At 39.3% G+C, this 24456-nt stretch overlaps 2 protein-coding genes and 1 long non-coding RNA gene across 4 annotated transcripts in view; 2 read left to right on the plus strand and 1 right to left on the minus strand.

Annotated features, from left to right (window-relative positions):
- avl9 (AVL9 homolog (S. cerevisiase)) overlaps positions 1-24456 on the minus strand; it is a 700673-nt gene that overhangs the window by 293859 nt on the left and 382358 nt on the right. The gene's annotated exons all lie outside the window — the stretch shown is intronic.
- Positions 1-24456, plus strand: part of LOC109099523 (transforming growth factor beta-1-induced transcript 1 protein) — a 191459-nt gene that overhangs the window by 100675 nt on the left and 66328 nt on the right. The gene's annotated exons all lie outside the window — the stretch shown is intronic.
- Positions 7799-9290, plus strand: LOC122146980. The gene is made up of 3 exons (XR_006161326.1): positions 7799-8052; positions 8640-8740; positions 8976-9290. It is a non-coding gene; the product is annotated as an uncharacterized LOC122146980 (long non-coding RNA).

Below are 24456 nucleotides of genomic sequence, written 5' to 3' on the forward strand. Positions count from 1 at the left end.
ATCATTAAAATATTTTTGGATGTCTCGTAACCGCGGGTGACCGCAGGTGACCGCAGGCACCCACTCATTTTGAATCAACCCGCGCATCACTGGTATGAACGTGACTAAAACTAATAAAAACTAAAATGACAGCTTCACACAAAGACTAGACTAAGACTAAAATTAAAACAGGCCGCCAAAAACAACACTACTCCCATGACACCAGCAGCTGCCTAGCAACCACCCATAACACCCTAGCAATCACATAGCAACACCCTAGCAACTGCATAACAAGGAGAACACCCTAGCAACCGCAAAACAACACCCTAGCTACCGCCTAGAAACACCCTAGCAACTGTCCTTTCAGGGCTCCTTAGCAACCACCCATAACACCCTATCAACCACACAGAATTATCCAGAACACCCTAGTAACCACATAGCAACACCTTTGCAAATGCATAGCAACCAGAAGAACACCCTGGAAACCGCATAGCAACCACCCAGAACACCATAGCAACTGCATAGCAACTGTCACAATCTCTAGCTGGAGTGGCCGTGAGCTTCATTAGAGGGCACTCCATTCCAGACTCTTGCCACTTCACTCTGGACTACTTTTCCCATAATCCTTTGCCAGGACTCCTCTTCAATTGCAATCACCTGTCTCTCATCACCTCATCAGTCTCGCACTATAAAGGTTGCACACATCCACAGATGCTTTACTGATTATTGTTTAGCCTCTACCCTGTTCCCTGTATCCGTGCTTCTTTGCTTTGCCTTGCCTCCTTGTTTTTGACCTTGGACTGTTTATCTGGTTTATGATTGTTTTGCTGCCTGCCCTGACCTTTGCCTGTTTACGGAATCCTCTTTGTCTTTGCCTGGGACATTATTGTTTGCTGGTACTGGACTCTGCCTGTTTGACCACACTCTATAATAAAGCCTGCATTTGGATCCTCAACTCTTGTTGTCACGACGCCTCCATCGTAACAGCAACACCCTAGCAACTACCCAGAACAATCTAGCAACTACACAGTGTTTTCTTAGTTCATGAAAAAATATAGAGGCCCATCTCTTTTTTTTCTGCATGTCATGTGCAGGAGTTATCTGTGCTGTTAAAATAAAATATAAGTATGTAAATGAATAAATAACAAAGTATGTGCATGACATGTTGAAATGTATGCCATTTTATCAGCAAATATTCTTCTTCACCATATCTCCATGCATGTTTACTGCACTTTAACGTGTGCTCTCGCATGAGTCCACAGTAAACACCATCTGTCTCTATCTTGTGCAATTCTCGGAACTTATGGTCCAATGTTGTATCCTGCCATCACTGATGACATCAATGTTTTTCTTGGATGTCCACTTTTTGTGGTAACTTCTACTCTTCTCTGCAATGCGATGCTGGCAATAATTTTTTTATCCATACGAAGTACATGACCAAGCCACTGGTGTTGTCTTTCATGTACTTTTTACACGTCATTTCTATCTGTTTGAGGGCCTTTCTGATGTCATTGTTTCTCATCTTGTCTATGATGCGAACACCACATATTTTTCTAAGTGCTGCCATCTCGAATACAAGTAGTTGTTTCTTTTCAGCACCCCTAAGTGTCCATGCTTACAAGGCAATGGGAATATGAGGAATTTGTACAGTCTCATTCTTCATGTTTTTGTTTTTCCAGATATTGTCCAGATCACTTATCACTTTCAAGGCCATGGCTGTTCTTATTCTGATGTATGTAGAGCAGTCACAGTTTGCAGTCAGAGTCGTTCCAAGATACTTGAATCTTTTCACGTGCTGCAGTTCCTTCCCTCTGAGCAACAGTCCTTCCTTTATTCTGTTTTTCACTGTTAGCTCAGATTTTATACTTAGCAGCATCCACTCCGTTTTGGAGTCACTTCTCTCTCGCTTATACTTTGAGCTGACCTTGTTGACTCTGTCCAAAAGGACCTTAGCATGTCTAAGTAGTTGTGTCAAGAGATCAGTATCATTGGCTAAATATAATTTATTAATTGTTCTGCCATTTACACATGGTCCATGGTAGAGGTCTTCAAGGGTCCAAAAATTTGTGCCCGAACCCAAAAGAGACCTATAATGTACTAAACCGCACCGACCCGGACCCGTCTATTATTTCAAAAGCTGGACCCGGACCCGTGTAGATCCGAGAAATGCCTACCCGGACCCGTCTACTATTTGAAAGCTGGACCCGATTGTCACATATTCCACCTTAAATTGCTATTACAAGTCAATAAACCTGTGGCGAAAAATACAACTTTTTGTCTTACCTAATTTAAGGAGCCGTAGTCTTTCTTCCTTGTACCTGACTGCCTGTGATGCATTACAATCCTCCGACAAGAAAGTTATCCATGTTATTCCTCTCGTTAATCCAAGTCCAAGCTTAAGTCACTCATTATTTCAGTTTCAAAAGTCCACTTGATATCACGGTGATGGATGACAAATGCAACTGTGCACATGTACATTTTGACTCGAGTTAACTCGCATAATAACTTCGACTGTTTGCCCTTTTGAACTATAATAACGACTGCTCGTTCAGTGCCATGGCCGCTGACGTTATTTATTTGCTATCATCTCTGAGCTCTGCTCAGCGTCGAGTCTGAATCTGACCACTAAAACTTTAAAATGAAACGGTTCATTTATATTATTATAAAATTGGGAGAAAATGTAAAGCGCGGTTTGGCAGCCAAAGCACTGATCTCTATATTATAGATCAGTGGGTCAAAGTCATTGTGTGCCTCACTGGTTGCCATAGAAACATGACAGGCACTTGAGACTGCACATGCGTGCTAGCTGGATGAACCTAAAATATGCTTTTTAATGCAATTTGAGCATCATAGAAAACATTCATGAGACAGTTCACCTCAGATTTTGTTGCTAATTTGAAATATATTAAATATGAGTGTGTCAAGTCTGCAAGCATCATTAACGTGCGTGCACTTGCATTAACTCTGAGTCTGCGCGCTCTGTTTCTAACGGCAGAGAGAGAGAGAGAAATCGCTTTTTTTTTCTCACACTTTTCTTTTCCAAATATTACAAGTTGCAAAAAACACAAGTAGTGTCTGATCACGGCCGGGTGTTCTCCGAGTCCGATGACTCTGATCACACTGGTATTACACACAATGTTAAACAGACCCGGGACCCGAAGTAATAGATTCGGACCCGACCCGGACCCGGCTGATCATTTAAAATATAGACCCGAACCCGTGCGGGTCCCGGGTCGGGTCCCGGGTCGACGGGTCTCGGGTGCACTGTGAAGACCTCTACTCCATGGCTCTCCAGACTGTCGAATGCCTCTCGCATAATGTTCTCCAGATAGATGTTGAAGAGATCTGGAGACAAAATGCATCCTTGTTGGACACCGACTGTTTGCTGGAACCAATCTGTCATATCGTTCCCAACTCTTATAGCACTTTGCGTTTTCTTGTACATATTCTCAATCAGATTGATAGTTTGGTGTACTGCTTTCCAAAGGCCTTGATGCCACACTCGGTCAAAGGCTTTCTTGAAGTCTATAAAGATCAAGTAAAGTTCTGTGTCTTGCAGTATGAGGTACTTCTCTGTTATCAATCTGAGTGAGGAGATCTGTTTGATAGTGCCTCTGCATGGTCTGAATCTGGCTTGTTTCTCCGCAATTTGTGATATAATATCGTTCTTCATCTGGCTCCTGATGATCATAAGGATGATCTTACTTGAGTGGCAATTGAGGCTAATTGTTTAGTGTTTTTTTGTTTTTTTTGTTTTTTTACATTTGCTTGGATCCCCTTATTTGGAATGGTGACTACCAGGGACTTTGTCCATAGCATAAGAAACTCATCAGTGGCCCAAATTTTATTGCAAATCTTGTGCATGATATGGATTATAGGTTCACCACTGCCTTTGATTAGTTTGCCTTCGACGCCATCAATACCAGGAGCCTTCTGGGATTTGATCTTAGAGATAGCTGTTCTGATTTCGCTCTCAAGGAGGTCTGGTTCATGCACATCTCTCTTGCAGTTTGGCCAGAGTTGCACCAGAACATCCTCATCTTCCTTCCCAGGTGCCTTGTAGAGACCACTGCCATACCAATACCTACTATTGTGTATATCAACATTGTAATGATCTAAACGTTACCTGGTTTTTATTATTGTATTTTTCACTGGCTATTGCCTATAAAGAGGTTTCTGGTTCAAATGTAATACCACTAGGACCCGCTTGAGGGCACTAGTGCAAAGTGGTAACCAGATATAAGCCTGGTCACCAAAGAGCAAGTCAGTTCGGGAAACCGCATGGCTGAACTAATGCTACCTGCCTACTTGTTTTAAGTCTGGTGTTGAGAACAAGTAGAGTTTACGCTCAAACGTGAGTATTTGCTGACCATTTGCTCACCATAGCGAGGCTACGGCAGGTGGCCTTAATCAACGTGGTGTTAAGGACCGTGAAGCACCAAACGCCATTGACTATCTTTACCTCTCACTCATTTGAATTATTGGATTATATCATTGCATCGCTCTCAAATAACCTTGTGGATTTATACTCATCACCATCATCATTTCAGCTCATCTAAATTCTGGACATTCACGCTAAGTTTCATTTATTATATTGACTTATTTGCACAGAGACAAAGACTGCTTGCTTGTTTATATTGTTTATATTTTTGTGGCAATTATACATATATATGCACTTGTGGGAAGAAAATAGGAAAAACTAATATTTGTTTGGAGAAGTGGTTTTACCTTTCAGTACCGGTTGAATTTCTGTTGAACCCCCTCGGAGTAACATCTTAAAATAAAAACGGAGGTGTTGCAGCATCCTTGGTGAGCAGGTTGCCATCTTTGCTTCCGATGTTGCCCTACCTTTCATTCATTTTGACTCTTTTGTGAAGTGTTTTGAGTTTTTGGAAGAGAGTACGCATGTCGTTCTTACAATGTTGTGAAGCTTACTTCTGCTTCACAACATTGTTTGTTGAACCAGTCATAATGGCATTTCATAACCTTGTTGTCTATGTTGGTTTTCAGCTGAAAGTATCGTTGTTTTAAATTTATGCCATTTGGGTTGTTCTTCTTTTTGCCCACATCTCGGCATTCATCACCCAGTGCACAGACTTCATCAGTGATCCACAGAGCATTTTCATGTCTTCTAAATCTGATTACCTCTTCAGCTGTTTTCTTTATCGGGCCCTTGATAATGTTGAGTGCATCATCCAAGATGGATTCTTCTAGTGTGTTGCCAAGCACCTAAAAACGGTTCTTGAGCTCAATCTCATAGCTCAAAACTTCTACTATACACAAACTAACCTAGAAATCAGATAACAAATAAAATACAAATTCTTACCTCCCTGCTAACATAAACAGGAGAAAATGAACAGAACAAAACAGGCACCCACCTCCCTACCAGGCTCCACTTAACCAAGGTCCAGGAAGTAAGTAACCAAACATAAACATAAGATACAACTAAACCATTACTTAAATTCAGTGATTGACAACAAATGTCTAAGCTAGTGATCCTTTCACCACATGTGTTACACAACAGGACCAATAGTGGTAACAAAGACACCAGGAGAGCGGGGAGCCAATGATTCCTTCCACTGGATGGCTTAAGTAGTGCAGCAATCCTTCAAATCACCAACCAGCCCAGGCCTCCTTATCAGCTCCACCTGTAATCAGTTAGAGTGAAGAGGGAGAGACAGATAAAACAGGAAAAACCTACACATGTGCACACGAACTAATGATATACAGTTTCCCTAGCAACACACACGAATCCATGCGTAACACCTCCACACTAAAGAGATACGACAAAAAGTTTGTATCACTATCCAACAAGACCTTAATCTTCAGCACCATGAACTCTGGACAGTGCATCTGCCACAATATTCTGTGAGCCCTTATGTCGGATATCCAAATAAAACTATTGCACTACTAACGACATACTCATTAACCGTTTATTCGAGTTACACATCCTACTGTAGCTAAGAAAACAAGGGGATTACGATCATTGTACACGACAATTGGAAAACTTCCACCCAAATATACATCGAACTGTTGCAGTGCTAAAAGTAATGCCAAAGCTTCCTTTTCAATCGTACTATACCTGCGCTGACACAATGTGAACTTCTTAGAGAAATAACAAACTGGGTGTTCAATTCTGAACTCACTCTCTTGAATAAGAACAGCACCTGCCCCAGTAGCAGAAGCATCTACTTCTAGCTTAAACCGGCGTCCAAAATCCTGCACTGAAAGGATAGGAGCATTACACAGTAAATCCTTAGCCGCTTGAAAAGCTCGCTCACAAGCAGGAGTCCACAAAAAAAACTCAAGCTGTACTGAGAAGATTGGTTAACGGTGAAACAACACTGGCAAAATTATGGCAAAAACCTCGATAATAACCTGCCATACCTAAAAATCTGCGCAGTTCTCTTTTATTCTTAGGTACAGGAAATTCCATAACGGCTGAAATCTTTGCATCAACTGGACGTACTTGACCCTGTCCCACCATTTTTCCCAAGTACACTACTGTAGCCTTCGCGAACTCACATTTGGCTAAATTCAGAGTCAGGGAAGCACCAGCAAGACGTGAAAACACTTCACGTAGGGAACTAACATGCTCTTCCCAACTAGAAGAATAGATCACGATATCGTCTAAATAAGCTTCACAGTTTTTAACCCCACTCACTACAATCTGCATCAATCTTTGAAACGTTGATGGTGCATTACACATTCCGAACACCATAATGGAATACTGCATGAAATCATCAGGGGTCACAAAAGTTGAAATCTCAGAGGTGCGGAGTAAGGGCTACTTGCCAGTATCCCTTTAGATGATACAATTTCGTTACAAACTTTGCAGGACCAACTCGATCAATGCAGTTTTCCATACGGGGAAGCGGAAAAGAATCAGGTTTAGTTACTGCATTGACTTTACAATAGTCCGTGCAAAAACCGAACTGATGAATCAGACTTGGGGACTAACAAGCAAGGCGAACCCCCACGCACTCTGACTGGGACTCGCAAAATTAATTTTGCCTTAAATACTCGACCTCTGCTTTCATCAGCTCACGTTTCTTAGGATTAAGCCGATAAGGATGCTGCTTTATAGGCTGCGCATCACCGACGTCGATATCATGTTGAAGGATGGTAGTCTGTGACGGAATGTCACAAAAAGAGTGAACATGAATCTTCAATTAACGCATCTATATCTTTTCTTTGGTTAGGAGTTAAATTACTTAAGCATCCAAATCATTTAATATTATAGAGTTTGGCAATCGTCCAGAAGGCACAGAGAACTCCCTGGGGGGTATTCCAGAAAGCAGGTTATGTGATATACCCGGGTATGTTTAAGAGTAAGTAAGTGGATAACCTCAACTTTCGGTTCCAAAAATGGAGGTAACTTTCAGGGTTTGTTAGTAGTCATAGCAACCTCACTCTCTGAACTTAACCTGCTCCGGAGCAGGTTATGTTCCAGGGTTAGTTCACTTCAGCGAGCCTTCAGTGGGCGTGACAGATAGCACACAGCATTATATAATATTACAATATGTAATATAGCTTATTATATATATATATATATATATATTTTTGTTCCAGGGGTGACGCCCCTTTTTCTGTCCGGGTTAATTTTATTTTGCAGAAAAAACTAAAAAATATATATTAATTTCTCATCTACTTGTTATACCTTCTTCACCTACTAAACCACTCTAACTTCTCCAAATTTTTTTGTTTTTCATCATTTTTTCTGCTATCCGAAGTGCCAAAACATCATAGTGGGGCGACCGTCCAGCCTTGACTATTATGTTTAGGACAACTGGTTTAAAAACAGGTTAAATCAACTTGAATATATCCCTTTTCCTAGTTGGCATAATTTCAAACATGTTTTACATCCACTGACAAAACTATAAAGCATTTGCACATATATTTCTATCATAATATACAAACGAATGTTGTCCGAATTAAGTTGATTCTATCCATATCATCCGGGGCGACCATCAACAAACCACAATTTTGGGACCTTTATTTTGAAAAACATCTCAAGGATGGGATATTGCATCAGCTAGACACAAGTGAAGACACCCTGGAATCAACTGTAAGGTAAATCAGTCTCTCTCATATAGTAAGAAAAAGCTGTTTTTTAACTGCTGTAATGTCGTAGTCACTTTTGGTCATCATGTGGGGGCGACCACCCTAAAACTGTGAATTATAATTTTTTCCCCACAAATCTATATTTTGATGATACATTTGATAGAGCTTTGACACTAGAAGAAGCTAGTTTGGTTTCTGAGGCTAACTGTTAGCCTGTTATACTTGAGTGAACTTGAAAACATCATATGGGGCGACCGTGTATCATGTGGGGCGACCATTGCTGAGTGTTTTTAAATGATAGATATACGTCCTATATTTTTAGTTTTCATATTCTATACATCAATTATATACATAGAGTTTAATTGTTTAAGCATAATTATTTGTATATTTTATCTTTTTTTTTTTTTTTTATTCAGCCATTTTCCATTCCTTTTATAGGGATAAACATTTTTTTCTGTTGTAGTACAATCCTACAGGAAAAATGTAAATAAAATAAAATAAATAAATAAAAAACTACACAATGACATTTTATTTATGTGCCTATACATGTATGAGTCATTTAAAACAAGTTTTAACCTATTTTACCTATTTCCTAGATGGCAAGATTAACAAGCAAAGAGAAGACTGCTCGTCATAGACAGAAAGTCAACTCCGACCCTGCAGCAAGAGCAGAGTATCTTGCAAGGAAAAGAGAGAGGTAAAGAAAAAAGAGTTTCTGTAGCAGTTAGCTAGAGTCACTAGAGCTACAGAAAGTAGGAGACCAGGGTAGATCAAATAAACAGTTTAGACTGTATGCTACAATGAGCTATTAAACATTGGTCACCGAAAAAGCTGTTCTCTAAAGAGAGTAGGTTCATGATAAGGAGGAAAGAGCACAGGTGTAGAATGTTTATCTTGTTGTTGATGAACAACTCTGTACACTATTGTTTCAGCTACCAAAAAAGAAAGCATGAGGGAAAGATTTCATATGTGAAGTCAGATGAGTTATCAGAGAGGGAGAGGAATAATCTGAGAAACAAGTGGAAGGCTGCATCCAGAGGATACAGGGAGAGAAGAAAGATGGAGAAGGCAATGTTGGACCTGACACCTCAATCCATAGAGAACACTCTGCCAGATCCAGCAGGTGTAGAAGGAGTGGAGGGGCAGCAAGAGAGTCCAGGGGTGTGTGTGGTGGTGGATGCTCCACCTCAAAATGAGGATTTCCATCCACAGATGTCCTCCACACCAGAGAGAAAAGATAGAGAAAAGAAAGCCTGAGAAACGTTGTAAACGATTGCAGGCTGAGAAGCATAAATTAAGAAAGCTAAACATAAATCTGAGGAAACAACTTGCAAAGATGAGAAAAGAAAAGGGCCAGAAAAGGTGAGACGAGGGCAAAAGAACGTTTAAAGCACAGTGAGAGGCTCAAGCCAAAAGGGGGGAAGAAACTGGCAAAAGAGAGAAAAGCTGGCTGTTGTTAGTTTTCTGACTAGAGATGAGAATAGTCGACTTTTACCAGGGAAAAAAGATACCATCACAAAAAACAAAATAAAAGAACAGCGAAGAATTCTCACAAAGCCACTCACAGAGCTCCATGGGCTGTACAAATAGTGAAATAAAGAAGAGCCTCCACCTATCTTACAGGCAGTTTGCTAGAAGACGCCCCTTCTATGTCACTGAGCCAAAAGCCAAGGATCGGGACACATGTGCATGCATGGACCACGAAAATGTCCACCTGCTGGCCAACAAGCTCTTCAGCAGAGGGCTGTTGAAAACAAAAAGCATTTCTGAGCTGCTGGTTATGATAGTGTGTGATCCAAAAAATAAGGACTGTATGGACCGTGTTTGTGCCAAGTGCTGCTTTGAGGAGGTAGAATTCCCTGAGACAGAGAGCAGCTCAGAAGTCACCTGGGAGCAGTGGAAGAGGGTAACTTCCACAAATGGAGAGAGAATGTTTGGCAACATGGTGTGAAACAGATCTATAGTGGAACCATCAAGGACTTGATGGAGCTTTTTTTTCTCAGAAGTTAGAGTCCTTGGCGATACATCAGTTTAACTGGCTGCACCAGGCAGAGCAGTTCCGCTACCTTAAACAAAAACATCACAGGGTGTGAAGCTGTTCTGCATGTTGACTTCTCAGAGAATTATGCATGTAAGCTGAACACAGAGGTTCAGGCATTTCACTTTGGAGGTAGCAGACAGCAAGCGACTATCCACACAGCAGTCCTGTACACTGTGCATGGAAAAAAGTCCTATGCAACACTCTCTGACAGCCTGCGCCATGATGAGCGGGTGGTGTGGGCACATCTAGAGCCCATCTTAGGAGAGCTTCGTGAAGCCTTCCCACAGATCACAACCCTCCACATTCAGAGTGATGGGCCGGTTACACAGTACTGGAATAAAAACAACTTCTACCTCCTCAGTACTGTCCCTTTCCTTTCTGGGTTCACTAAGGTGACCTGGAATTATTCAGAAAAGTCTCATGGGAAAGGGGCCCCAGATGGGATTGGTGGGGCAATAAAAAGAGAAGCAGATCGCTTTGTCCAAAGAGGTGGTGAACTTCAGACACCACAGCAACTCTATGAGATGCTGAGCACAAGATTAGGCTCAAGCATCACACACTATTGGGTAAACAGAGAAAGCATTGAAAAGTGTGATGAGCTAATTCCTGACAACTTGGAGGCTGTGAAGGGCACCTTTAAAATACACCAGGTTTGGTCTACCCAGCCTTCACAGATCACTCACAGGACTGTGTCATGCTTCTGTAGGAAAACAGAGAGGAGTCCATGCCCTTGTTACAAGCCCGTAACAGTAGACCTGAGAGTGAGACGCACTGTGTGCAAAACTGAGAATCCCCCAAGCTCTCCTCCTCAACCACCTAGGGAACAAGAAAAAATCTAGATCTTTGTGGCAAGTTTTGTTATTGTCATTTATGATGAGAAGCCTTATGTTGGCCAAGTGCTTGAGGTTGGGGGGAGAAGAAGTGCAGGTCAATTGTATGCTACAATCTGGTGACAAAAACCCTCTTCATGTGGCCACAAACTGTAGATTTAATTTTCTACTACAGAAAAGATGTGCATGCTGTGATCTCAGAACCTGAGCCAGCAACATCACGCTTCTCAAAGCTGACTCTCCAAGATTGGGTGAAGTTCAGAAATACCTCAGCTTAGATAAAAGCAAGTCGTGTTCATCACTGCCTTACGTGGCTAAAATGGGTCCAGAAAAAGAAACTTATTATTTGTGATATTTGAATGTTGAAAGGTTAATTGAGATGCAAGTAGTGTTCATCCCTGTCCAATGAATCAAAAAGGTTACAAAAAAGAGATTCTTTAACTCAGCTTTTTTAAGTTCTTGAAGCATTTAATGTGGTGTTGCAATAAAAATTATATAATTTTAAAATGTTAATGTCCTTCTGATTTGTTATATTTAAATGTTGAAATGTTATTTGAATAAAAAGAGTTAAATTTTCTCTCATCTTGAACTTCTTTTGTGTACATTTTAACTGAAAATATTTATACTTGTGGTTTTCTTTATCATTTGGGGCGACCATATGTCATGTGGGGTAACCAACAAATGAATTAATAAATTAATAAATTCATAACCAAATATCCATCAGTTTAGCCTCAAATTTTAATCAGTGGTATGGCTATTGTTGAATGTGTAATATCTGTATAAATGCTAATTCAGTTTTTTTGCTTTTAAAGTAAAAATCAGTATTGTGACTGGATTATCGAGAGACTCTGATATTATAGAATAAAGTTGTGAAATAATGGTTTTCATAAAATGAAAGGGCACTAAAGTTTATCTATCTTCATCAGTTTATCTACTTACTGATATGAGTTCAACTTGTCTTAATGATACACTAAAAAATGTGAATTTTGAGATATATTAACGGTCGCCCCAGATCCTTTTTTTTAAGGCTATGTATTATTAACTTAAGTGTAAAAAAACACTAAAATGTCAATTCTTTTTACTTTTCTTTATAAAGCATGTGTACACTACATTCCAAATGTTTAGAAAATGGCCCAAACATATCCATATTTTTGTTATTTTAAAATTGGCCTATTAAAAAGTCTTATCCGTCAATGACCCACATATATATATATATATATATATATATATATATATATATATATATTTTTTTTTTTTTTTTAATTTTTTTTTTTGATATGTTAATGAGGAAGCACTAATATAAGTAATAAATAAGGTAACATTATTCTAATATGATTATTTCTTTTATTTCCATATATAAGAGTTATCTGTATAATAATGTTTAACTTATAAATATTTATTTATTTTATTTATTACATGTTATATTATCTCACACATGGATTTTCTATAATGTCTAAATTCTAAATCAAAATACATATCTGATATGACTTAATATATATTAGCATAAAACAAAAAAATATAATTCACATTCTCAAGGATTAAAGGTTACATGGAACAAAAAAAAAATCACGGTCATCAATTAGGTGGCGATATGCACTAAGCATGTAAACAACTAATGAACAAAAGAAGAAGAAAGAAACAGCTTGGTGCGCTTTTTCTTAGCTTCCGTTTCCATAGTGACTCGTCGATTCGTCGCTCTGTTGAGAATGTCTTGAGTCTTAACCAGGAACATACTCCTTTTTTAGTTTACGTACTCCCGGACACATTTTTTGGAACCACATACCCCGAGTAAGCAAGGTTTGGGGGTTAATCAACCGAGAGTTCAGGGTTTAGTTCACAGTAAGTTAACCCTGCTTTCTGGAATACACCCATGTTCAGCAACATCAACTGCAACAGGCAGAACTGCAACAATGGCACTCGACTTAGCTGCAAGTACGGCTGACACGGACTCATCCTTCACATAAGACTTTATCATGTTAACAAGAAACCAATCGCGACTTTCGTTTCTTCGACAGTCAGCCGTACAAATCAAATAATTTGTGTCAGACAATTTTCTTCAACACTGTTATAGTCTCTGAAAATTTTGGTTTCAAAGCAGACCTGGCATAGCCAATAACACCAAAACTGATCGCGACACTCACATGTGGCGAAATTCAGAGTTCAGGGACGCACCAAGCAAGACGATGAAAACACTTCACGTAGGGAACTAACATGCTCTTCCCAACTAGAAGAATAGATCACGATATCGTCTAAATAAGCTTCACAGTTTTTAACCCCACTCACTACAATCTGCATCAATCTTTGAAACGTTGATGGTGCATTACACATTCCGAACACCATAATGGAATACTGCATGAAATCATCAGGGGTCACAAAAGTTGAAATCTCATAGGTGCGGAGTAAGGGCTACTTGCCAGTATCCCTTTAGATGATACAATTTCGTTACAAACTTTGCAGGACCAACTCGATCAATGCAGTTTTCCATACGGGGAAGCGGAAAAGAATCAGGTTTAGTTACTGCATTGACTTTACAATAGTCCGTGCAAAACCGAACTGATGAATCAGACTTGGGGACTAACAAGCAAGGCGAACCCCACGCACTCTGACTGGGACTCGCAAAATTATTTTGCCTTAAATACTCGACCTCTGCTTTCATCAGCTCACGTTTCTTAGGATTAAGCCGATAAGGATGCTGCTTTATAGGCTGCGCATCACCGACGTCGATATCATGTTGAAGGATGGTAGTCTGTGACGGAATGTCACAAAAGAGTGAACATGAATCTTCAATTAACGCATCTATATCTTTTCTTTGGTTAGGAGTTAAATTACTTAAGCATCCAAATCATTTAATATTATAGAGTTTGGCAATCGTCCAGAAGGCACAGAGAACTCCTGGGGGGTATTCCAGAAAGCAGGTTATGTGATATACCCGGGTATGTTTAAGAGTAAGTAAGTGGATAACCTCAACTTTCGGTTCCAAAAATGGAGGTAACTTTCAGGGTTTGTTAGTAGTCATAGCAACTCACTCTCTGAACTTAACCTGCTCCGGAGCAGGTTATGTTCCAGGGTTAGTTCACTTCAGCGAGCCTTCAGTGGGCGTGACAGATAGCACACAGCATTATATAATATTACAATATGTAATATAGCTTATTTTATATATATATATATATATATATATGGTTTTTCTTTCGTGGGTCAATGTTTTTATGTCCGGTTTTTTTTTATTTTTTAGTTTTATTTTGCAGAAAAAACCAAAAAATTTATATTAATTTCTCATCTAATTGTTATACTTTATTACTCTAACTTCTCCAAATTTTTTTGTTTTTCATCATTTTTCTGCTATCCGAAGTGCCAAAACATCATATGGGGCGACCGTCCAGCCTTGACTATTGTTAGGACAACTGGTTTAAAAACAGTTTAAATCAACTTGAATATATCCCTTTTCCTAGTTGGCATAATTTCAAACATGTTTTTACATCCACTGACAAAACTATAAAGCATTTGCACATATATTTCTATCATAATATACAAACGAATGTTGTCCGACTTAAGTTGATTCCTATCCATATCATCCGGGGCGACCATCAACAAACCACAATTTTGGGACCTTTATTTTGAAAAAACATCTCAAGGATGGGATATTGCATCAGCTAGACACAAGTGAAGACACCCTGGAATCAACTGTAAGGTAAATCAGTCTCTCTCATATAGTAAAGAAAAATCTGTTTTTTAACTGCTGTAATGTCGTAGTCACTTTTGGTCATCATGTGGGGCGACCACCCTAAAACTGTGTGAATTATAATTTTTTCCCACAAATCTATATTTTGATGATACATTTGATAGTGCTTTGACACTAGAAGAAGCTAGTTTGGTTTCTGAGGCTAACTGTTAGCCTGTTATACTTGAGTGAACTTGAAAACATCATATGGGGCGACCGTGTATCATGTGGGGCGACCATTGCTGAGTGTTTTAAATGATAGATATACGTCCTATATTTTTAGTTTTCATATTTCTATACATCAATTATATACATAGAGTTAATTGTTTAAGCATAATTATTTGTATATTTTATCTTTTTTTTTTTTTTTTTATTCAGCCATTTTCCCATTCCTTTTATAGGGATAAACATTTTTTTTCTGTTGTAGTACAATCCTACAGGAAAAATGTAAATAAAATAAAATAAATAAATAAAAAACTACACAATGACATTTTATTTATGTGCCTATACATGTATGAGTCATTTAAAACAATTTTTAACCTATTTTACCTATTTCCTAGATGGCAAGATTAACAAGCAAAGAGAAGACTGCTCGTCATAGACAGAAAGTCAACTCCGACCCTGCAGCAAGAGCAGAGTATCTTGCAAGGAAAAGAGAGAGGTAAAGAAAAAAGAGTTTCTGTAGCAGTGAGCTAGAGTCACTAGAGCTACAGAAAGTAGGAGACCAGGGTAGATCAAATAAACAGTTTAGACTGTATGCTACAATGAGCTATTAAACATTGGTCACCGAAAAAGCTGTTCTCTAAAGAGAGTAGGTTCATGATAAGGAGGAAAGAGCACAGGTGTAGAATGTTTATCTTGTTGTTGATGAACAACTCTGTACACTATTGTTTCAGCTACCAAAAAAGAAAGCATGAGGGAAAGATTTCATATGTGAAGTCAGATGAGTTTATCAGAGAGGGAGAGGAATAATCTGAGAAAACAAGTGGAAGGCTGCATCCAGAGGATACAGGGAGAGAAGAAAGATGGAGAAGGCAATGTTGGACCTGACACCTCAATCCATAGAGAACACTCTGCCAGATCCAGCAGGTGTAGAAGGAGTGGAGGGGCAGCAAGAGAGTCCAGGGGTGTGTGTGGTGGTGGATGCTCCACCTCAAAATGAGGATTTCCATCCACAGATGTCCTCCACACCAGAGAGAAAAGATAGAGAAAAGAAAGCTGAGAAACGTTGTAAACGATTGCAGGCTGAGAAGCATAAATTAAGAAAGCTAAACATAAATCTGAGGAAACAACTTGCAAAGATGAGAAAAGAAAAGGGCCAGAAAAGGTGAGACGAGGGCAAAAGAACGTTTAAAGCACAGTGAGAGGCTCAAGCCAAAAGGGGGGAAGAAACTGGCAAAAGAGAGAAAGCTGGCTGTTGTTAGTTTTCTGACTAGAGATGAGAATAGTCGACTTTTACCAGGGAAAAAAGATACCATCACAAAAAACAAAATAAAAGAACAGCGAAGAATTCTCACAAAGCCACTCACAGAGCTCCATGGGCTGTACAATAGTGAAATAAAGAAGAGCCTCCACCTATCTTACAGGCAGTTTGCTAGAAGACGCCCCTTCTATGTCACTGAGCCAAAAGCCAAGGATCGGGACACATGTGCATGCATGGACCACGAAAATGTCCACCTGCTGGCCAACAAGCTCTTCAGCAGAGGGCTGTTGAAAACAAAAAGCATTTCTGAGCTGCTGGTTATGATAGTGTGTGTGATCCAAAAAATAAGGACTGTATGGACCGTGTTTGTGCCAAGTGCTGCTTTGAGGAGGGTAGAATTCCCTGAGACAGAGAGCAGCTCAGAAGTCACCTGGGAGCAGTGGAAGAGGGTAACTTCCACAAATGGAGAGAGAATGTTTGGCAACATGGTGAAACAGATCTATAGTGTAACCATCAAGGACTTTATGGAGCTTTTTTCTCAGAATTTAGAGTCCTTGGCGATACATCAGTTTAACTGGCTGCACCAGGCAGAGCAGTTCCGCTACCTTAAACAAAACATCACGGGGTGTGAAGCTGTTCTGCATGTTGACTTCTCAGAGAATTATGCATGTAAGCTGAAACACAGAGGTTCAGGCATTTCACTTTGGAGGTAGCAGACAGCAAGCGACTATCCACACAGCAGTCCTGTACACTGTGCATGGAACAAAGTCCTATGCAACACTCTCTGACAGCCTGCGCCATGATGAGCGGGTGGTGTGGGCACATCTAGAGCCCATCTTAGGAGAGCTTCGTGAAGCCTTCCCACAGATCACAACCCTCCACATTCAGAGTGATGGGCCGGTTACACAGTACCGGAATAAAAACAACTTCTACCTCCTCAGTACTGTCCCTTTCCTTTCTGGGTTCACTAAGGTGACCTGGAATTATTCAGAAAAGTCTCATGGGAAAGGGGCCCCAGATGGGATTGGTGGGGCAATAAAAAGAGAAGCAGATCGCTTTGTCCAAAGAGGTGGTGAACTTCAGACACCACAGCAACTCTATGAGATGCTGAGCACAAGATTAGGCTCAAGCATCACACACTATTGGGTAAACAGAGAAAGCATTGAAAAGTGTGATGAGCTAATTCCTGACAACTTGGAGGCTGTGAAGGGCACCTTTAAAATACACCAGGTTTGGTCTACCCAGCCTTCACAGATCACTCACAGGACTGTGTCATGTTTCTGTAGGAAAACAGAGAGGAGTCCATGCCCTTGTTACAAGCCCGTAACAGTAGACCTGAGAGTGAGACGCATTGTGTGCAAAACTGAGAATCCCCCAAGCTCTCCTCCTCAACCACCTAGGGAACAAGAAAATCTAGATCTTTGTGGCAAGTTTGTTATTGTCATTTATGATGAGAAGCCTTATGTTGGCCAAGTGCTTGAGGTTGTGGGAGAAGAAGTGCAGGTCAATTGTATGCTACAATCTGGTGACAAAAACCTCTTCATGTGGCCACAAACTGTAGATTTAATTTTCTACTACAGAAAAGATGTGCATGCTGTGATCTCAGAACCTGAGCCAGCAACATCACGCTTCTCAAAGCTGACTCTCCAAGATTGGGTGAAGTTCAGAAATACCTCAGCTTAGATAAAAGCAAGTCGTGTTCATCACTGCCTTACGTGGCTATATGGGTCCAGAAAAAAGAAACTTATTATTTGTGATATTTGAATGTTGAAAGGTTAATTGAGATGCAAGTAGTGTTCATCCCTGTCCAATGAATCAAAAAGGTTACAAAAAAGAGATTCTTTACTCAGCTTTTTAAGTTCTTGAAGCATTTAATGTGTGTTGCAATAAAAATTATATAATTTTAAATGTTAATGTCCTTCTGATTTGTTATATTTAAATGTTGAAATGTTATTTGAATAAAAAGAGTTAAATTTTCTCTCATCTTGAACTCTTTTGTGTACATTTTAACTGAAATATTTATACTTGTGGTTTTCTTATCATTTGGGGCGACCATATGTCATGTGGGGTAACCAACAAATGAATTAATAAATTAATAAATTCATAACCAAATATCCATCAGTTTAGCCTCAAATTTTAATCAGTGGTATGCTATTGTTGAATGTGTAATATCTGTATAAATGCTAATTCAGTTTTTTTTGCTTTTAAAGTAAAAATCAGTATTGTGACTGGATTATCGAGAGACTCTGATATTATAGAATTAAAGTTGTGAAATAATGGTTTTCATAAAATGAAAGGGCACTAAAGTTTATCTATCTTCATCAGTTTATCTACTTACTGATATGAGTTCAACTTGTCTTAATGATACATAAAAATGTGAATTTTGAGATATATTACGGTCGCCCCAGATGACTTTTTTAAGGCTATGTATTATTAACTTAAGTGTAAAAACACTAAAATGTCAATTCTTTTTACTTTTCTTTATAAAGCATGTGTACACTACATTCCAAATGTTTAGAAAATGGCCAAACATATCCATATTTTTGTTATTTTAAAATTGGCCTATTAAAAAGTCTTATCCGTCAATGACCCACATATATATATCAAATGTTTAGAAAATGTATATATATATATATATTTTTTTTTTTTTTTTAATTTTTTTTTTGATATGTTAATGAGGAAGCACTAATATAAGTAATAAATAAGGTAACATTATTCTAATATGATTATTTCTTTTATTGCCATATATAAGAGTTATCTGTATAATAATGTTTAACTTATAAATATTTATTTATTTTATTTATTACATGTTATATTATCTCACACATGGATTTTCTATAATGTCTAAATTCTAAATCAAAATACATATCTGATATGACTTAATATATAATTAGCATAAAACAAAAAATATAATTCACATTCTCAAGGATTAAAGATTACATGGAAAAAAAAATCACGGTCATCAATTAGGTGGCGATATACACTAAGCATGTAAACAACTAATGAACAAAAGAAGAAGAAAAGAAACAGCTTGGTGCGCTTTTTTCTTAGCGTCCGTTTCCATAGTGACTCGTCGATTCGTCGCTCTGTTGAGAATGTCTTGAGTCTTAACCAGGAACATACTCCGAGTTGAATGAACTTACTCCCGGACACATTTTTGGAACCACATACCTCGAGTAAGCAAGGTTTGGGGTTAATCAACCGAGAGTTCAGGGTTTAGTTCACAGTAAGTTAACCCTGCTTTCTGGAATACACCCCTGTTCAGCAACATCAACTGCCACAGGCAGAACTGCAACAATGGCACTCGACTTAGCTGCAAGTACGGCTGACACGGACTCATCCTTCACATAAGACTTTATCATGTTAACAAGAACCAATCGCGACTTTCTTCGACAGTCAGCCGTACAAATCAAATAATTTGTGTCAGACAATTTCTTCAACACTGTATAGGTCTCTGAAAATTTTGGTTTCAAAGCAGAACCTGGCATAGCCAATAACACCAAAACTGACTCGCCCGGCTAAAATGAACGAGCAACACATTTACGGTCATAATACTCCTTCATATCAGCCTGAAACTCTGCCAAATTCATTCTCGCTCGCTCACATACCTTGCGAAGGTATTCACAAATAGAAGCAACATATAGGTGCTGGTCATATAATTCAATATCATCAAAAAGTTGATTTATTTCACTAATTCCATTCAAAATGTGAAACTTGTATATTATATTCATTCATTACACGCAGACTGATATATTTCAAATGTTTATTTCTTTTAATTTTGATGATTATAACTGACAACTAAAGATGGCGCCGGTGTATGTGGCATGCCATCTACCTGTTGCGTTGTCTATCTATGTTTTAGTATTTATGTTATTGCTAATAATGGGTTTTGTTCAACATACCTCCTCTTTGCTAGTTTACGACCGTTCCCAGCTGTTATCCATCCAAGTTTCGGTTGAGACTTTCTTTAAAAATGATTATGAAGATTCGCATTTTCCTCCAACACCACTACTGGAGGATATTCTGTGCTGCATTCCGTTAATCAGCAAAATCTTCGGCCCCTATGCCGTGAACAGCAGACGATCAGCGGCGAAGCGCGATTGAACATGGCGTTACTTAATGTACAGGCGGTTGGAAACAAAACCTTTATCCTGAACGACTTTATGGTGGAAAACAAGCTGGACTTCTTGTTTTTGACTGAGACGTGGCTGAAGGTAGGAGATGTTTCACCGATGTCAGAACCGGGCGTGGAGGTGGCATTATGACTATCTTTAAGGATGATTTTAAATGTCGACAAATAGTGTTTTCCCTTTACAATAGCTTTGAGCTTCAAGTGTTTCAGATTATGTCAATAAATCCTATTACCATTGCACTTGTGTATCGCCCCCCTCCCCCCCCCAAGGCAAACAAAGACATTATTTCGGAATTTTCAGATCTTTTAGGCAGACTGACAACGCAGTTTGATTGTTTTTTTAATCCTTGGGGACTTGAATGTACATCTCTGCTGTGCTAAGGACACAGTCTCAAAGGAGTCTGTGAATGTGATGGACTCGTATGACTTAATACAATGGGTAAATGGGCCTACTCACAGATTGGGTCATATGTTAGATCTGGTTTTATCTCATAACTTGCCCATTCAGGACTTAAATGTTGATGAAGTGCCCTTTTCAGATCATAAATCAGTGTTTTTTAATCTGTGTATTGCAAAGACTTTAATGAGGCCTCGAACAAAAAGTGGGCTAGAAAAATAACTCCAGCGACGAGTGGTGAGTTTGCAGAGCTCTATGACAGAAAGTATGCAACCAAATGCTCTGAAACTGCACTCTGCTTTCTAAGTGTTGATGAACATCTCTTGCAATTCAAATCTGTCTGCTCTGAAATCCTTGATGTTATTGCTCCGCTCACAGTTAAACATACTAGTCATAGTTCCCTGCCATGGGTAAATGACGACATCCGCACGCTGAAACGACTGTCTAGGCAGGCGGAGAGGAGATGGAGAAAATCTAAAATTCAAGTGCATTACGACTTATTCAGAGAATCTTTGATTACATTTCAGAAGGTGTCAAAGGACGCCAAGCACAAATTTTATTCTGAGACTATTTTAAAGAATGCTAATAATCCCAAAGTGTTATTTGACACAATCAATGTGGCTGTAAATCCTATATAAAATTTGCATCCGGACTCCTTAATCACCTGTGAAGAGTTTAAAAAAAAAATTTCAAAGAGAAGATTGAGAACCTCCGTGCTTATATACCACAGGTAGGGGCTGATGTTCCCTCTCCGTCACCATGGACTTCCCCTAGGGAGTGGAGCAACTTTTATCCTATGACTCGATCTGCTCTAGCAGATATTATTGCACACTTAAAACCTTCATCTTCAAAAGATGACATCATGCCACCACGGCTCTTTAAGCAGATCGTGGATACCGTGGATTTTAATATCTTGAACTTAATCAACAAATGCCTTAGCCAGGGCATCTGTCCAACTGATTTCAAACATGCTGTTGTGACTCCTTTGTTAAAACGGCCAAACCTCCCTATGGACGACCCAAATAATTTTAGGCCGATTTCAAATCTGCCATTTTTAGCTAAGGTGCTAGAAAGAGTTGTTTTTAAACAACTTCAAGACCATCTGTGGTCGAACTCCATAACTGAGGTGTTTCAATCTGGTTTTAAGTCAAGCCACAGCAATGAGACAACACTGGTGAAGGTGCTCACTGATATTTTCTTGACTCTGGACAAAGGGGAAAACTCTGTATTGATGATTCTTGATCTCAGTGCTACGTTTGATATGGTGGACCACAATATTTTACTGCAGCGTCTGGAATCTTGGGTTGGTCTAAAGGGAAATGTTTTTAAGTGTTTTAAATCATATCTTGCTGATAGATCTGTTTCTGTGTGTGTAAAAGACTGCATGTCCCGGAGGTCCCGGTTATTGTGTGGGGTTCCCCAGGGTTCGATTTTAGCTCCTATTTTATTCTCTCTATATTTGCTACCTCTTGGTTCTATCTTTTGGAAACACAACATGTCTTTTCACTGCTACGCGGATGACGTACAGATTTATTTTTTGGTTATTGTTTGAAATTGTAATACTTTCGGTAACCTATTAGCTTGTGTTCAGGAGGTGGAAGACTGGTTGGCAGCTAATATTTGAGCAGAAAACTGAGGTTATAGTTTTCGGTCCCAGTTTCCACTTAGTGTGCGAGCGACTAAAAGACACCCCCTTGGCAGTTGCAATCTCTGACAAGGTTAAAAGCCTTGGTTTTATCTTGGACTCTGAGCTAAAAATGGATAAACAAATAAATTATGTGGTTAAATCTAGTTTTTTTTTTCACTTAAAGCTCTTAGTGAAAACCAAACCTTTTGTATCTCCGACAGATTTTGAGAGAGCTATTTCTGCGGTTGTTTTTTCTAGAATGGATTATTGTAATTCACTGTATGCTGTGATTGATAAAAAAAGCTCTGGCACGCTTGCAAAACATACAAAATGCTGCAGCCAGATTCATTAAGTCAGCCCAGAGCGTTTTCTCGAGTCGGTCCTATATTGTGGAATGACCTCCCGCACCTTGTCAGATCAGCAAAGTCGTTGGCTGTGTTTAAGTCGTTGTTAAAAACCCACTTATTAGATGTAGCATGGGGGTCAGTCTGAAGTGGCTTGGCCCTTGTGTGAAAGTGATGCAGTATGTAGCTGTCTCATGTCTTAATGTTTGCTTGTTTTTACATTGCATTGCTTGTTTGTATGTAATTTTTAATTAAGTGTTTTATTGTACTGTCTGTGAAGCACCTTGGGCAATGCCTGTTGTATTATGTGTGCTATAAAAATAATAATAATAATAATAATAATAATAATAATAATAATAAAAAATAAAAAAACTAAGGAAAATACCAAATTCAGTATCTCAGAAAATTAGAATATTGTGAAAAGGTTCAATATTGAAGACACCTGGTGCCACACTCTAATCAGCTAATTAACTCAAAACACCTGCAAAGGCCTTTAAATGGTCTCCCAGTCTAGTTCTGTAGGCTACACAATCATGGGGAAGACTGCTGACTTGACAGTTGTCCAAAAGACGACCATTGACATCTTGCACAAGGAGGGGAAGACACAAAATGTCATTGCAAAAGAGGCTGGCTGTTCACAGAGCTCTGTGTCCAAGCACATTAATAGAGAGGCGAAGGGAAGGAAAAGATGTGGTAGAGATAGAAAGTGTACAAGCAGTAGGGATAACCGCACCCTGGAGAGGATTGTGAAACAAAACCCATTCAAAAATGTGGGGGTGATTCACAAACAGTGGACTGCAGCTGGAGTCAGTGCTTCAAGAACCACTACGCACAGACGTATGCAAGACATGGGTTTCAGCTGTCGCATTCCTTGTGTCAAGCCACTCTTGAACAACAGACAGCGTCAGAAGCGTCTCGTTTCAAAAAGGACTGAACTGCTGCTGAGTGGTCCAAAGTTATGTTCTCTGATGTAAGTAAATTTTGCATTTCCTTTGGATATCTGGGTCCCAGAGTCTGGAGGAAGAGAGGAGAGGCACACAATCCAGGTTGCTTGAGGTCCAGTGTAAAGTTTCCACAGTCAGTGATGGTTTGGGGTGCCATGTCATCTGCTGGTGTTGGTCCACTGTGTTTTCTGAGGTCCAAGGTCAACGCAGCCGTATATCCTAGGAAGTTTTAGAGCACTTCATGCTTCCTGCTGCTGACCAACTTTATGGATATGCAGATTTCATTTTCCAACAGGACTTGGCACCTGCACACAGTGCCAAAGCTACCAGTACCTGGTTTAAGGACCATGGTATCCCTGTTAATTGGCCAGCAAACTCACCTGACCTTAAAAGGAAAATGGAAGGATGCGATATGCCAGACCCAAGAATGCAGAAGAGCTGAAGGCCACTGTCAGAGCAATCTGGGCTCTCATAACACCTGGGCAGTGCCACAGACTGATCGACTCCATGCCACGCCGCATTGCTGCAGTAATTCAGGCAAAAGGAGCCCCAACTAAGTATTGAGTGTTGTACATGCTCATACTTTTCATGTTCATACTTTTCAGTTGGCCAAGATTTCTAAAAATCCTTTCTTTGTATTGGTCTTAAGAAATATTCTAATTTTCTGAGATACTGAATTTGGGATTTTCCTTAGTTGTCAGTTATAATTATCAAAATTACAAGAAAAACATTTGAAATATATCAGTCTGTGTGTAATGAATGAATATAATATACAAGTTTCACTTTTTTAATGGAATTAGTGAAATAAATCAACTTTCTGATGATATTCTAATTATATGACAAGCAACTTCAAAGGGCCACGAACCGTGTGACCAAAAACGAGCTCCGCAGGGCTGTAACCTAACGACTCTTGAATGATTTCTCTTATCGCAAATAAAAGCAAAGAAAGATCATCAG

Source organism: Cyprinus carpio, chromosome A12 (assembly GCF_018340385.1).
Source record: "Cyprinus carpio isolate SPL01 chromosome A12, ASM1834038v1, whole genome shotgun sequence".
In the NCBI taxonomy this organism is placed as follows: domain Eukaryota; kingdom Metazoa; phylum Chordata; class Actinopteri; order Cypriniformes; family Cyprinidae; genus Cyprinus; species Cyprinus carpio.